At 32.7% G+C, this 14,124-nt stretch overlaps 1 long non-coding RNA gene across 1 annotated transcript; it reads left to right on the plus strand.

Moving 5' to 3' along the window:
- Positions 1–12,749: 12,749 nt before the first annotated feature.
- LOC134682102 (uncharacterized) lies at positions 12,750–13,888 on the plus strand. Its single transcript, XR_010100781.1, has 2 exons — positions 12,750–12,835; positions 13,472–13,888. It is a non-coding gene; the product is annotated as an uncharacterized LOC134682102 (long non-coding RNA).
- Positions 13,889–14,124: the final 236 nt, after the last annotated feature.

The raw sequence follows: 14,124 nt of genomic DNA on the forward strand, positions 1-14,124 counted from the left end.
ACAATTGACTGATATTGTTGCAATCATGAGATGACTCCTTATATGAGTTATTACCCGTATCATAATCATGAAAATATCGATAAAAGAGAAATGTAGATATTCACAATTTACAACATGTCTGATATCTTTGGTAGACTGGTGTTGGTAGTTATTGCCAGTAAACGACATTTTATTCCCTAATTTCGGGATGTTAGGCCAAACATATAGTTAATTTACAATGATCTTACAGCATGGTTCACGTGAATCCATGTCCGCCTCAACCATAACCACGCTGAATCTTTATAAAACGAGGAATGTCCACTTTTTGATACAGAGCACTATTGAAGATAAAGAGAAACTGTCAACAGTCAATATTATTAACAAAACTAAACACAGCCAGAATTGTGGAAATATGATTTTTACGCAGTTGTTTATATAGTAGATAGGAAGAAATTGTAAATTAGAAAAAAATCTGCATAACACGAAAAAAGAAAGAAAATTATATTCTATTGTACAATGTTCACGCGTGGTTATTGTTGAGGCGAACATGATTCCAGGTTACACATGCTGTATGCTCATTGGAGCCTCTAGTTTGATTGGAAGTTCAAAGTTGACCTCCTGTCGTATTGGTCAAAATATATTTGTATGAATTTGCTGCAAATATTTTCACTGAACGTTAACATGATTAAGTAACCAGCAAGTAACATAACAGTGATTTTAAAAACCGATGGAAATTTACAAAGGGAACAGAAGTATACTGCTTTACATAAGTCATACAACGATTAAGCGAAAAAAAATCCATCAAATATTTGATATTTTGCCTAAATTAAGATGTATCCATACTGGTGATACATGTGTACAAAAGCATTTACTTAGTTTATATCATAATTATAAATAGAACGGACAACCTTGGTGTCTATTATTTCAAAAGAAAACTATCTACAAAAGGAAGTTATAATAATTATTTTATTCCAATAAAGCTTCTGTTTCGTGTGTTGTTCGTCAGGAATATGACAGTTGCTATCCATTCGTTTGATGTATATTGAGCTTTTGATTTTGCCATTTCATAAGGAAATTTTATTTTTTGAATTTTCAACGGAGTTCCGTATTTTTGTGATTTTACTTTTGGTTTGTATATCAAATAATAATCATCTGTAAGTTATTATATAATGGTAGCTGTATTAATGGCTGTTGACGTATGAAGTTTTCTTGAACAAGACAGTGGCTCAACACACCTTAAGTTTTTCTCATTTCATTTCATTTGAAATATTCGATGCATCAGCTGAGATATAAACAAAATAAAGAATTTCAGATTGGGGGTGGGAATAAGAAATTTCAGTAATGAAATAATTGTGACAGAATTAATCAAAATTAAAAAAAATATTCCCCCCCCCCCCCCCCCCCCCCCCAAAGGGTTTCGGTCAAATCATCAAGTAAATTTAAACTTCTTTCAATTAAAATTTTATTCGTAACAAATGATTAAGTATTTCCTTCAGATTATAATCATTGTTTATTATTGTTTTTAAATGCAAAAAAAAAGAGAAGACTTATTTGTAACTGAATGTTTGTTTTTTCATTCTTTAAGCAAATTCTATTGAAATAATCAATATGATCGCTTCTCTACAGAGATTGCACTTTAGCTTGACCGACGAAGCTGAATACATGTATCTTATTAAGAATAGTTGAAGTATTAATATCAAACACATTTTTAGGTTTTAGCTTCCTGAACTGGGGCACATTTGTGGGATTTGTTGATTTTAATACTGGTAATATTTAAAGAGAGAGGAGGTTTGTATTCACACTTTCCTTTTTTCCTTTTCAAACATGTATATGGATTGATAAGAGCGGAAAAAGAAATTCTGTATTTTTCAAAGTCAGAAAAGTATTTTGATTCTTGCTTAATTAATTTTCATGTCGTTAATCTAAAATGCTTAAATGCTTTTTGATGTCGTAAAAATATCAATGATTTTGGTATGCTTTCATGTTCATCAAGAAAAACGTCTTTTCAATCTGCCTTTCATATTATATAAGATTTGGTAATTGAGAGCAACATTGATAAAATATATTAAATTATGTCATTCATATTACGTAATTCTGAGGTTGCTTCTCTCTTTAAAACAGCTATATAGTCAAAATAAAAGATGCCGAACAATTTACAAAATTTGCTTTTACCTACCTAGATATCATTAATAATTATTGACAATTTAGCTTTGATAATATCAAATACAATGTTAAGAAATCGTGTGTGGTCAGTATGTTGTTGCTAAAGTTGAAATAACAATTGAAACGGCGGTTATGGTTCTTTAAATGTGACAAAGTTTTCGGCCGACATTTTGTGATAAAATGATAATATAACGTTAATAAAAAAACATATTGAACGTACGTCATCTAATCAACCATCAACGCAAAAACTCGTCGTGAATATAATCAAAAAAAAAAGGCAAACCAAAACAATCAACATACTTCTGTGAAGGAACACAACACGGTCAAGATTTCCAATAAAATTGAGAATGGAAATGGGGAATGTGTCAAAGAGACAACAATCCGATCACAGAGCAGATGACAGCCGAAGGCCACCAATGAGTATCCGTTGAGCAAGAAACTCCCGCACCGGGATGCGTGTTCAGCTGATCTCTAAACAAAATAGTAGACTAGTTCAGTAATAATGGACGTCATACTAAACTCCGAAATATTTAAAAGAAACTAGAATTGAAAATCATACAAGACTAACAAATGCCAGAGGCTTTTCTAACTTGAGACAGGCGCAAAAATTCGGCGGGGTTGAACATGTTTTTTTAAGATCTCAACCCTTCTCCATAGCTAGTTACAAGAACACACTATTGTGAGGCAAAATGAGCAGTACATATGCAAGAATCATTATTTGCATTCTAAAATTACAATTTTGACATACTTTTTTTGCCATTAAGAAAGCATTGTAAAATTTGAACACAGCTCATTTTATCGCATCTTGCTCGTTTTTTAATTTTTGTATTCAATATAAACGTAAAATAGTGTGAAGAACAGGTGTTTTGAAATAATTTAGTAGCAAGAGGTTCGAATTTTGAAAGAGGTTCGAATTTTGGTCTATTCAATCATTTTGTTAACATTCTTTACTTTCTTCACAGTAGGATATACATTTCAACATGTTAAATATATTATAGGAAAAATGTTGAATAATGAGCACTGCATGACCTGTTTGCTTGAATTCCGATATCTCTAGTTAGTAGTGATTGTAATTTTCTTTGTTATGTTTTTGGGCTGCGTATTATATCTGTCAATTTCGCGGCGATAACTGTCCTTTTAATATATGTATTTGTATAGACATGTATTAAAACAAAGCTAAAATTATCGAAATATTTTACACATTTAGTTTTTGGCAAAAACTATAGTAGATAGACAGAAATTGTAAACTAAACCAATCCGCATAGCAAGATAAAAAAAAGGGAATTATGTATTCTTGTGTAAAATGTTCACGAGTGGTCATTGTTGAGAGGCACATGGATTCAGATGAACCTAATGTATGCTCATTGGACGCTCAATGATAATTGGATAATTGATCTTCTGTCGTACCTGTCAACTTGTATTTTGCTTTGTATTTGCTGAACACATTGTGACTTGACGTTAAGCAACTAGCAACTAACACAACAATCATATACCGCTGTTCAATAGTCATAAATCGAATGAGCGAAACACAAATCCTCTATTCTCAGCAATTAACACCGATATTGTGTCTAAATTTCATATCTATCACTACTGATGAATACCCAAGAGTAATTACCTATTTCATATCTTTTAAACTTCCTCAAAAATAGAATAAAAGTCCAGATAATAATCATAATTATAATTGGAACGAATGAATTTTGTTTCTATACTGCTTTAAAAGATGTACAAAATATTGCTAAAACAATTATTTTATATCAATAAAGCTTCTGTTTCGTCTGTCTGAGTTTTATGTATTTAATATTAATTATCTGCAAATACTTATATAATGATAGCTGTATTAATGTTTCATAACGTTTATTTAAACATACAGCGGTCGCGGTAACACAACAATCTAAGATTTCATCATTTAATTTCATTTAAAAAATGCAACTCGTCAGATGAGAAATAATATACTAAAGAATGCTATTCTGTCGGATGGAGAATTGAAAATATGATTAAAATTATCAAGATTATTAAAATAGATATTTCTAAATAAAGGGATTTGTTTATTGAAAAGGTTCAAATTTCATCCAATAGAATATGACAAGTGATGGATAATGAAAGTTTCCTTATCATTTAAATAATCATTATAGTCCATAATTTCTGTGTCATTTTGGTGTCTTGGGGAGAGTTGTCTCATTTGCAATCCCACAGTTTCTTTTATTTTCTTTCTTTCTTTTAATTTTCTGGCTTTGATTTCTAATGCCCATTGTGACTGAATAATTGTTTATTTATTCTTTAGCAAATTCCATTGAGGTTATCAATTCTGAGGCCCTCCCACAATTCTGTCTATACCTTCATACCGAGTTTTGAATTTCTGTAGCTTAATTGACGAAGCTGAATGAGACAGATCGTTGCTATATTGATACTCTCAAACATTTTTAGATTTAAGCTCCCTGAAAATTGCGCACATTTGTGAAGTTGATTATTATTACGCATAACTTTATTTGCGAGCATTTTTTTTTACTGGTAACGCATGAAAATGTAAAAATAATTAATGATAAGTATCTTGACCGTTTTAAATTTCAATATTGACGAAACTATGTACAATATTTTTTATTTTACTTTCGATCATATTATACATCATCAAGTGATCCAAAGAATACCTAGTAAGTGCTTGATGTCTGTATTTTTTTAGAACGTATAACTGATAACTAATGATGTAAATATTGATCATTGAAATAGCTTTACATGTAATTATAAATGGAATGTACTCAAATTTAATAAAATGCATTGGTTTAAGAGACAGGACAACCTTTTTGTCCTCCCGTTTCCCCCCCCCCCCCCCCCCCACCCCAAAAAAAAAAAAAACGTGTTCAAAAAAAAATTCATTCAATCATTTCATTGTTTGTCTTTTTATACGTGTACGAATATACTAAAACGATTTACTGTCATTTGATAGTTTCTATCTACAGCAGTCACTGAGTAATATGCCTTTTTGTGTTTCTTTTTAACATATGACGTGCCTCTGTACTTATAGATCCCCTGATTGTGTTATTGTGGCAATGTCTTTTTGACAGATTTGTTTGTTTTTATTATGATTGAGGTTGTGACACAAAGTTGGGGGTCAATGTTGACTGCTGTATCCCTATTTTTGACATTTCTAACTACTATATCTGTTTGCTTTGTTCACACATCATTGTCAATATAATGGAATTTTATACGACTGTCATACAAGTAAGAGGTTAAGCTAGCTATACAATCAGGTTTAATCCACCATTTTTTACGTTAAAACATGCCTGTTCCAAGTCAGGAATTACACCGGCAGTTGTTTTCCATTCGTTTGATGTGTTTGAGCTTTTGATTTAATTGCCATTTGATTAAGGACTATAAGTTTTGAATTTTCAGTCTTTTTGTGATTTTACTGTTTACTAACAATAGCGATAACTCTTTAATACATATAAAGAGCAGGGTTCGAATTCCACTTTCCCTTTTATATTTTTGTAATATGTCTCCTGATGGATAAAAGGATGTTCGGTACTTTCATAAAGATCAGTATAAATTATGCTAAAAGGCCTTTTGATGTCGTATATTATCGAAGATTTGAGAATCCTTTTATTGCCATCGAGACTGTATAAAATGTCTTTTCAATCTGCATTATATTACATAAGATTTGGTAGTTAAGAGCAACATTGATGGACTAAATAGAGAATATCATATGACTTTTGCAATATCACATTTGCATCAACATGAGACATCAATATAATTACAAATGCTTTGCTCGAGGGATAATATTGGTTGAGGGTTGATACGGTGTGTGATATTGAAAAAGCCGTATCATATACGTTAGTCTATACCCCAAGTCGATGTATCTTTTGTGTCATGACGTCATAAAGATTATGGGTTTGATGTAACCTTTGTAATCGTGACTGATATTGATATCACCACGGAAGGCTGATACAGCAATATACCGTTGACCGTATTACACAATCAATTTATCTGTATTTACTATTGAGAATAATTGAATTATGTCATTCATATGACGTAATTCCAAGATAGCTTCTCTCTTTTAAATATTTTTATAATCGAAATAAAGGAAGTTGAACACTTATAACAAAATTTGCTTCAATAACATAAACACTAGAAATAATGATTGACAAGCTGATTTCAAATAATGCTTATTAATCGTGTGTGGTCTATATTCTACCGCTAAAGTTGAAATATCAGTTGGAACTCCGGTTGTTATTTTTCTTTATAAAAATTGACAGAGTATTGGGCCAACATTTTTGAGAATAACTAGAGGCTCTAAAGAGCCTGTGTCGCTCACCTTGGTCTATGTGCATATTAAACAAAGGACACAAATGGATTCATGACAAAATTGTATTTTGGTGATGGTGATGTGTTTGAAGTTCTTACTTTACTGAACGATTTTGCTTCTTACAATTATATCTATCATGAACTTTGCCCATTAGTAACAGAGAACTATATTTGGTAAAAATTTACATAAATATACCAAATTAATGAAAATTGTTAAAAATTGACTATAAAGGGCAATAACTCCTTAAGGGGTCAATTGACCATTTAGGTCATGTTGACTTATTTGTAGATCTTACTTTGCTGAACATTATTGCTGTTTACAGTTTATCGCTATCTATAATAGTATTCAAGATAACCAAAAAAGGCAAAATTTCTTTAAAAATTACCAATTGGAGGGCAGCAACCCAACAACCAGTTGTCCAATTCATCTGAAAAATTCAGGGCAGATAGATATTGACTTGATTAACAATTTAACTTCTTGTCAGATTTGCTCTAGATGCTTTGGTTTCATAGTTATAAGCAAAAAACTGCATTTTACCCCTATGTTCTATTTTTAGCCGTGGCGGCCATCTTGGTTGAATGGCCAGGTCATCGGACACATTTTTCAAACTAGATACCCCAAAGATGATTGTGGCCTAGTAGTTTCAGTGGAGATTTTGTAAAAGATTACTTAGATTTATGAAAAATGGTTAAAGATTGACTATAAAGGGCAATAACTCCTAAAGGGGTCAACTGACCATTTTGGTCATGTTGACTTATTTGTAGATCTTACTTTGCTGAACATTATTGCTGTTTACAATTTATCTCTATCTATAATAATATTCAAGATAATAACCAAAAACAGCAAAATTTCCTCAAAATTACCAATTCAGGGGCAGCAACCCAACAACCGATTGACCGATTCATCTGAAAATTTCAGGGTAGATAGATCTTGACCTGATAAACATTTTTATCCCATGTCAGATTTCCTCAAAATGCTTTGGTTTTTGAGTTATAAGCCAAAAACTGCATTTTACCCCTATGTTCTATTTTTAGCGGTGGCGGCCATCTTGGTTGGTTGACCAGGTCACGCCACACATTTTTTAAACTAGATACCCCAAAGATGATTGTGGCCAAGTTTGGATTAATTTGGCCCAGTAGTTTCAGAGGAGAAGATTTTTGTAAAAGATTACTTTAATTTACGAAAAATTGTTAAAAATTGACTTTAAAGGGCAATAACTCCTAAACGGGTCATCTGACAATTTTGGTCATGTTGACTTATTTGTAGATCTTACTTTGCTGAACATTATTGCTGTTCACAGTTTATCTCTATCTATAATAATATTCAAGATAATAACCAAAAACAGCAAAATTTCCTCAAAATTACCAATTCAGGGGCAGCAACCCAACAACCGATTGACCGATTCATCTGAAAATTTCAGGGCAGATAGATCTTGACCTGATAAACATTTTTATCCCATGTCAGATTTCCTAAAAATGCTTTGGTTTTTGAGTTATAAGCCAAAAACTGCATTTTGCCCCTTTGTTCTATTTTTAGCCGTGGCGGCCATCTTGGTTGGTTGACCAGGTCACGCAACACATTTTTTAAACTAGATACCCCAAAGATGATTGTGGCCAAGTTTGGTTTAATTTGGCCAAGTAGTTTCAGAGGAGAAGATTTTTGTAAAAGATTACTTTAATTAACGAAAAATGGTGAAAAATTGACTACTCCTAAAGGGGTCAACTGACCATTTTGGTCATGTTGACTTATTTGTAGATCTTACTTTGCTGAACATTATTGCTGTGTACAGTTTATCTCTAACTATAATAATATTCAAGATAATAACCAAAAACAGCAAAATTTCTTCAAAATTACCAATTCAGGGGCAGCAACCCAACAACCGATTGACCGATTCATCTGAAAATTTCAGGGCAGATAGATCTTGACCTGATAAACATTTTTACCCCATGTCAGATTTGCTCTAAATGCTTTGGTTTTTGAGTTATAAGCCAAAAACTGCATTTTACCCCTATGTTCTATTTTTAGCCGTGGCGGCCATCTTGGTTGGTTGACCGGGTCACGCAACACATTTTTTAAACTAGATACCCCAATGATGATTGTGGCCAAGTTTGGTTTGATTTGGCCCAGTAGTTTCAGAGGAGAAGATTTTTGTAAAAGTTAACAACGACGACGGACGCCGGACGACGGACGACGACGGACGCCGGACGCAAAGTGATGGGAAAAGCTCACTTGGCCCTTCGGGCCAGGTGAGCTAAAAAGGTAATGATATAACAGAAATTAAAAAAAGTATTCAACAGTACTTTATATCAAATCAACCACAAACAATGAATTTCGTAGAGAATATGAACACAGAGATTAAGACAAACAAACGTCATACAACACTCTGTTTATGTATACTTCTTTGAATGAACAAAAAACGGTCAAGATTGAAACAGCTGTTACGTCCTCTTTAGTACGCTACGTTGACTTTCAATTTAGCGAACCAACGTCACCACTGTTTCGGAGTTTGGGCCACAGGGACACACTAAATTGGACATTATTGGTTATATGCATTTTGAGTTCAGTATACAGTTGACCATAGCTCTTTTTATTATAGCATCCGGTTACTGTTTTTTCATGTTTTATGCAATATAAACGTTAATATTACATCTATTTTTGTGCCAGCATCAAATGTGTTTGAAATTATTTGCATCATAAACGAGGAGATGCAAAAGATACAAAAAGGATAAACAAATCCATAAGTCGAAATCATAATGTCAATGCAATGACAAAAAAACAAATTCCTTTCCATTATAATTATCTTTGTAACTATACTCGAAGACTTTATTGTGGAATTGAAAATACATATGATTTAACCAATGCCAAAGAGAGCGTACGTAGATCTTGTTGTACCTGGTGTATTTTACAAATCTTACTCAGTTTTAAGAGAGTGTCACATACTTTACATGTTCAGAAATCCCTGCAAGACACTTAACTCTTTGTGGTATATCAGATCTCATACTTATAGTAAAGTTGCTGCCTCGTGACACCAAACCCTCTTTTCCCAAAAGATATAAAAAAAAAACCAATCCACTCCATACATTCAGCTTTACAATTTATGGATATTTGTAATTGGTCGTAATTCTCAAGACCATTTCATAACAAGTGATTTGAACTTACTTAGAAAATACAATATGCTGCAGTGATCATTATTATTAATAGAATGAATAACTTCTTGTCCATCTTGTCAAAACTTAAAACGATGTTTGAAATTACAATTCGTAAGGTAAAATGATTATTTTACTATTAAGATTTGTTTTGTCTGTAATTTGTATATTTAATATCAATCATCTGTAAATTATTATATAACAAATGATGCGTTATTAATTCCAAGACGTTTGCAGTTTTAATTAAAAACACAGTGACATGGTAAATAAAAAAAAATCTTAAATATCATCATCTCACTTCCTTAAAAGAGAGGCGTTAGATACCAGAGAAGCTGTCAAACTAATAAATCGAAAATAAACTGACAATGCAATGGCTACAAATAAAAGTACACAAAAAACAATATAGGAAACTCAAGACTGAGCAACACGAACCCCACCAAAAACAACTGGGGGTGATCTCAGGTGCTCCGGAAGGTTAAGCAGATCCTGCTCCACATGTGGCATCCGTCGTTTTGCTCATGTAATTACACAGCCGATAAATAGTCTAAGGCCGTGTTCACATTGAACTAAATTCGGTGTTGTGTTAGTGTAACTCACACGTAAACTAAACACAATTGCGTTTCCATTGATAAAACTCAATGTTTACATGAAGTTTAAATCATGTTTTATCTACACACAGTCGATAGTCAATGTAGGCCTTGTGTAGGTTAAGTGTACACAAAACTAGGCATTTATGACATTAGTTTTACCATGAAACTATTTTTGAGTTAAATTGATATTTTTGATAATTATTAGTATAGTTCTTAAGCCAGCAACCATTTGATTTTCGGGGGGGGATGGGGGCTATTGGTTTTTTTTTGGAAAAAAAAGTTTGTTTCCATTTAAAATTGAAAGAAAAAAAATGTTTTCAGTTTGTCGCTAAAAAAATAGATTGTTCTTCACCGAATGCGAAAAAAAAGTTTGTACAGAAAAAACACATCCCCTCCCCAAGAAAATCAAATGGTTACTGCCTTACAGGAATTGTTGTCTAAATTTTACAGATTTTTTTCTGTTAAAAAAAATTAACGTACTTTATTAACCCCTGATCAAGACTCAAAGCAGCATTATTGCTGAACCCATAAGGCAGCAACCAATTGATTTTCGTTGAGTATAAAACATAAAGGCAAGGGGGTGGGGTGGTGAGCTATGGATTTTGTTTTTGGCCCTGAAAAAAAATTTGTTTGTTTCACCCTCAGCTGTCACTATATATAATGCTAAAATTGATTTCGACTTGTCACCAAAATTTGTCCTGACAAAAATCAATAGCCCACGCCCCCTACCACCCCTTCCGCTCCCCTCCCCCTCCCCAAAAATGAAGTAAATAGTTGTTGCCTAATTCATTTGAAAAGGTCTTCCCGAATCGACTTGACGTACACAGAAATATTCGCCACTGGTCTTTACTCAAATAACGATTCACGCATAAATGCATGACTAAAAAAGCGTGAGGAAAATGATATGTTTGTCTAGTATCTCAGATCCGTTAAATAACACTTAAAATAAATTTAAAAAAAACCGTTACCCTATTCCTTTACCAAATATTCCTTTGGAGAAATACCATTTGAAACAAACAGAAAAGATAAAAATGTAGTGATCCCTAATATCTCAATCCTTTTTTTCGGCTGTAAGCACGCTGCTGCAGCTAACGTTTTCTAATGCGTAATCGAGACATCTCTTGTATATTTAAAGTATAATTGCAAATTATAAAAGTGGCTTTCATAAAGTAGCAACCACTTAACTTAAAAAATAGGGGAGGGTTATTTTTTTTATCTGAGTCAAGATATTTTTTCGCGCGTACGTTTTTATTCCTTTTTTTTCGATGCTGATGATCAAATACTTTTTTTTTTTCAATATTTAACACTATAATGTATGGGGAAGTTCTTGATTTCAGAATAATTTTTTTATCATCTGTATGACTTTTTTTTTTATATTGGGGATCGGAATATTTCCATTCCCCCCCACCCCCACCCCCTTTTGAAGTCAAATGGTTGTTCCCTTACCGCTAGAAAAATTGTCCAAAAATTTTGAATTCAGTTCTACGTAATGAACATTTAAATGACATATAGTTTAGTAGTGGGAACAAATCTTATGTACAGGTAGCTAAACAAGGTGTATAGATGTGAACAAATGTAATGTGAAACCAGTGTACACTACACTAAACTAATTGTAAACATGTTTACTCTACACGGCGTTTGGTGTGAACACGGCCTAATTCGGTATGTCACGTTCATGAAAAAAGAAGCGGATTGTAGTTACGACGAAAGAAAAATATCATTTATCATCAGTATCATTTATCATGGAATATGCATTGCGTCAGCTAAAAAAACCAAAATTAAAGTACTGCAGATAGTTGGAATGTTTTTTTAAAGGCAGTGCTTTAAGGCCTGACTTTTAAGTCATGAGGTTCATCTTTTCATACGCAATCTTTGCAGGGGGTCTTTTGGCCAGAAATAGATCCGGAAATGTTCGAATTTCTCCTCTTCTTTTTATGGTATAATATGGTTTTTGTTTCTTTCATTTACATTGGGGACTAAAGAAACGATCAGTGTGTATTGTTCGTTTTATAGAACTTGTTATTAGTGTGTATTTTGCATTATAAGCAGTCAACCTGACTACAAACTATCATTATGTGTATTCCGTGTGGAAAGAGGTCGGGTCAATTTCGAGTGTTATCTGACATCTAAAGATTCTTTAATTAGTTCAGACGTTGATATAACAATGAAAAGTCGACTGGACATGATTAATATTGTATCTTCTATAATTCAAAGCGGAATTCGGTTTATGAACGAGAAACCGTAAAAGCGTTTCTAGTTATGTATGTTGTCTACGTATTATCATGATTCCCGGTACTACGTTCCGGGTATTAGCTATTTGATATATGTGATGTGTAACATTACGATCGGGTACCAGCCAATCTACGTGTGTATGTGTACATGATTTCCCGCCAAAATGGCCGATTTACAGCTAAAAAAATAGTCCATAAACGTTCCGTAGAATGATATGCAAATTCATGATTAATCGTAACTTTTTTTTATCTTTGTATAATAAATATAACAAAATGGATTCCACAAAATTGAAAATAGCATTATTTTACGAGGATTTCTCATATTTTTTCTCACTTCCGGCGCAGTAATACATATGTTTTGAAGAAGCTCGAAGGATTTGACAAAGTGAATTGAGAAGGGAACGGATAGATATACGTCCTTGCTATCAGGTAAAACAATTTAAATGTACAGAACAAAACATTTACTTCACGCAAATAGTACAGGCTTAAGCTTTTTACTGTCTTACACGACTGTAACCGAGTGTTTAAATGACGGCGGTGGCCTACAAGGTACGGGTCATACTGGGTCAAGTCTAAATATGTAAACATATCCACGTGCTATTAGGTAGAAAGTATCATAATGCAATGTCTACAATTTTTCCTCCTTTATACATCGTTTAACCAGATATATTTCTCTTTCAAATACTCTTTAACACGGATTGAATGTACGTATCTTTTCTAGTGTTTTCTTGTCCTTATTAAAGTTCATTTGTTGATGTTTAAATATTTTTGAACGACTGAACACAGGAGTGAATGAATGCAACAATTATATATACTGAAGACTTGGGCTGTAAAATGATAGTGTACGTATATCATACTGATAATTATTCTAGCAGTAATTATGTTAATTTAGGATGTAATGACAGGAATTCACGAGTTATGCCTCAGGCTTTCTGAAAAAATATCAATGACAATGTAAACAGGAACAAAACATTGACACGAATGATGCTCTCTTCTGTTATAGTTATTTAGGTATGTGTGTTGCACAAGTTTCAAAAAAACTTAAGTTATAAAACTTTTTTTCAGGGCACAAACCCACTTTAAAGAGACTTGTCTACTGCCATACCCATCCTATTTTCATGCTCCATTTGCAAGCAAGAGACCGAATGGTTTGCAAAATTAAAAATCAGGACGGTGTCCAATTAAAACAAAGAACTAAACTGGATGAATATTGTAGGAGAAATCTAGAGGAAAGTTTTGATTTGTGAAATTGGTTTTCCTGATAAGTCATTCATCCTAGCCTGCAGAAAGGAACTATAACTGTCCACCACCAACTGACGAGCTAATGTTGAGCTTCACATATGGAATTACTCAAATACCATCAATGTCTATGTTTTCAGCACAGATTTCACAAGTTATGACAAAGCTGTGCTTTTTTTTTATACCTGTTAAAGAGTTGTATACTAAATTTAATTTTTTTATCAATAAATATATATTGTGTCATTTAAGAACTTGTATTTTGCCAAAAAATGCATACTAGTGAATGAAAGTGGTGCAGTTCATTTTGCTTTGGTATGTAGAATTGAATAACAATTGTTCATGTTATTGGAATGCTTATAAAAATAAGGAGATGTGGTACAATGTATATGATATTTAGTGACTGTGAGTTTATCAAGCAAAAGTGAATAAGAAATAGGTATAAGCAGTTACAGGTACTACTGTACAATCTCAAACTCTGA

Source organism: Mytilus trossulus, chromosome 8 (genome assembly GCF_036588685.1).
Source record: "Mytilus trossulus isolate FHL-02 chromosome 8, PNRI_Mtr1.1.1.hap1, whole genome shotgun sequence".
Taxonomy (NCBI): Eukaryota; Metazoa; Mollusca; class Bivalvia; order Mytilida; family Mytilidae; genus Mytilus; species Mytilus trossulus.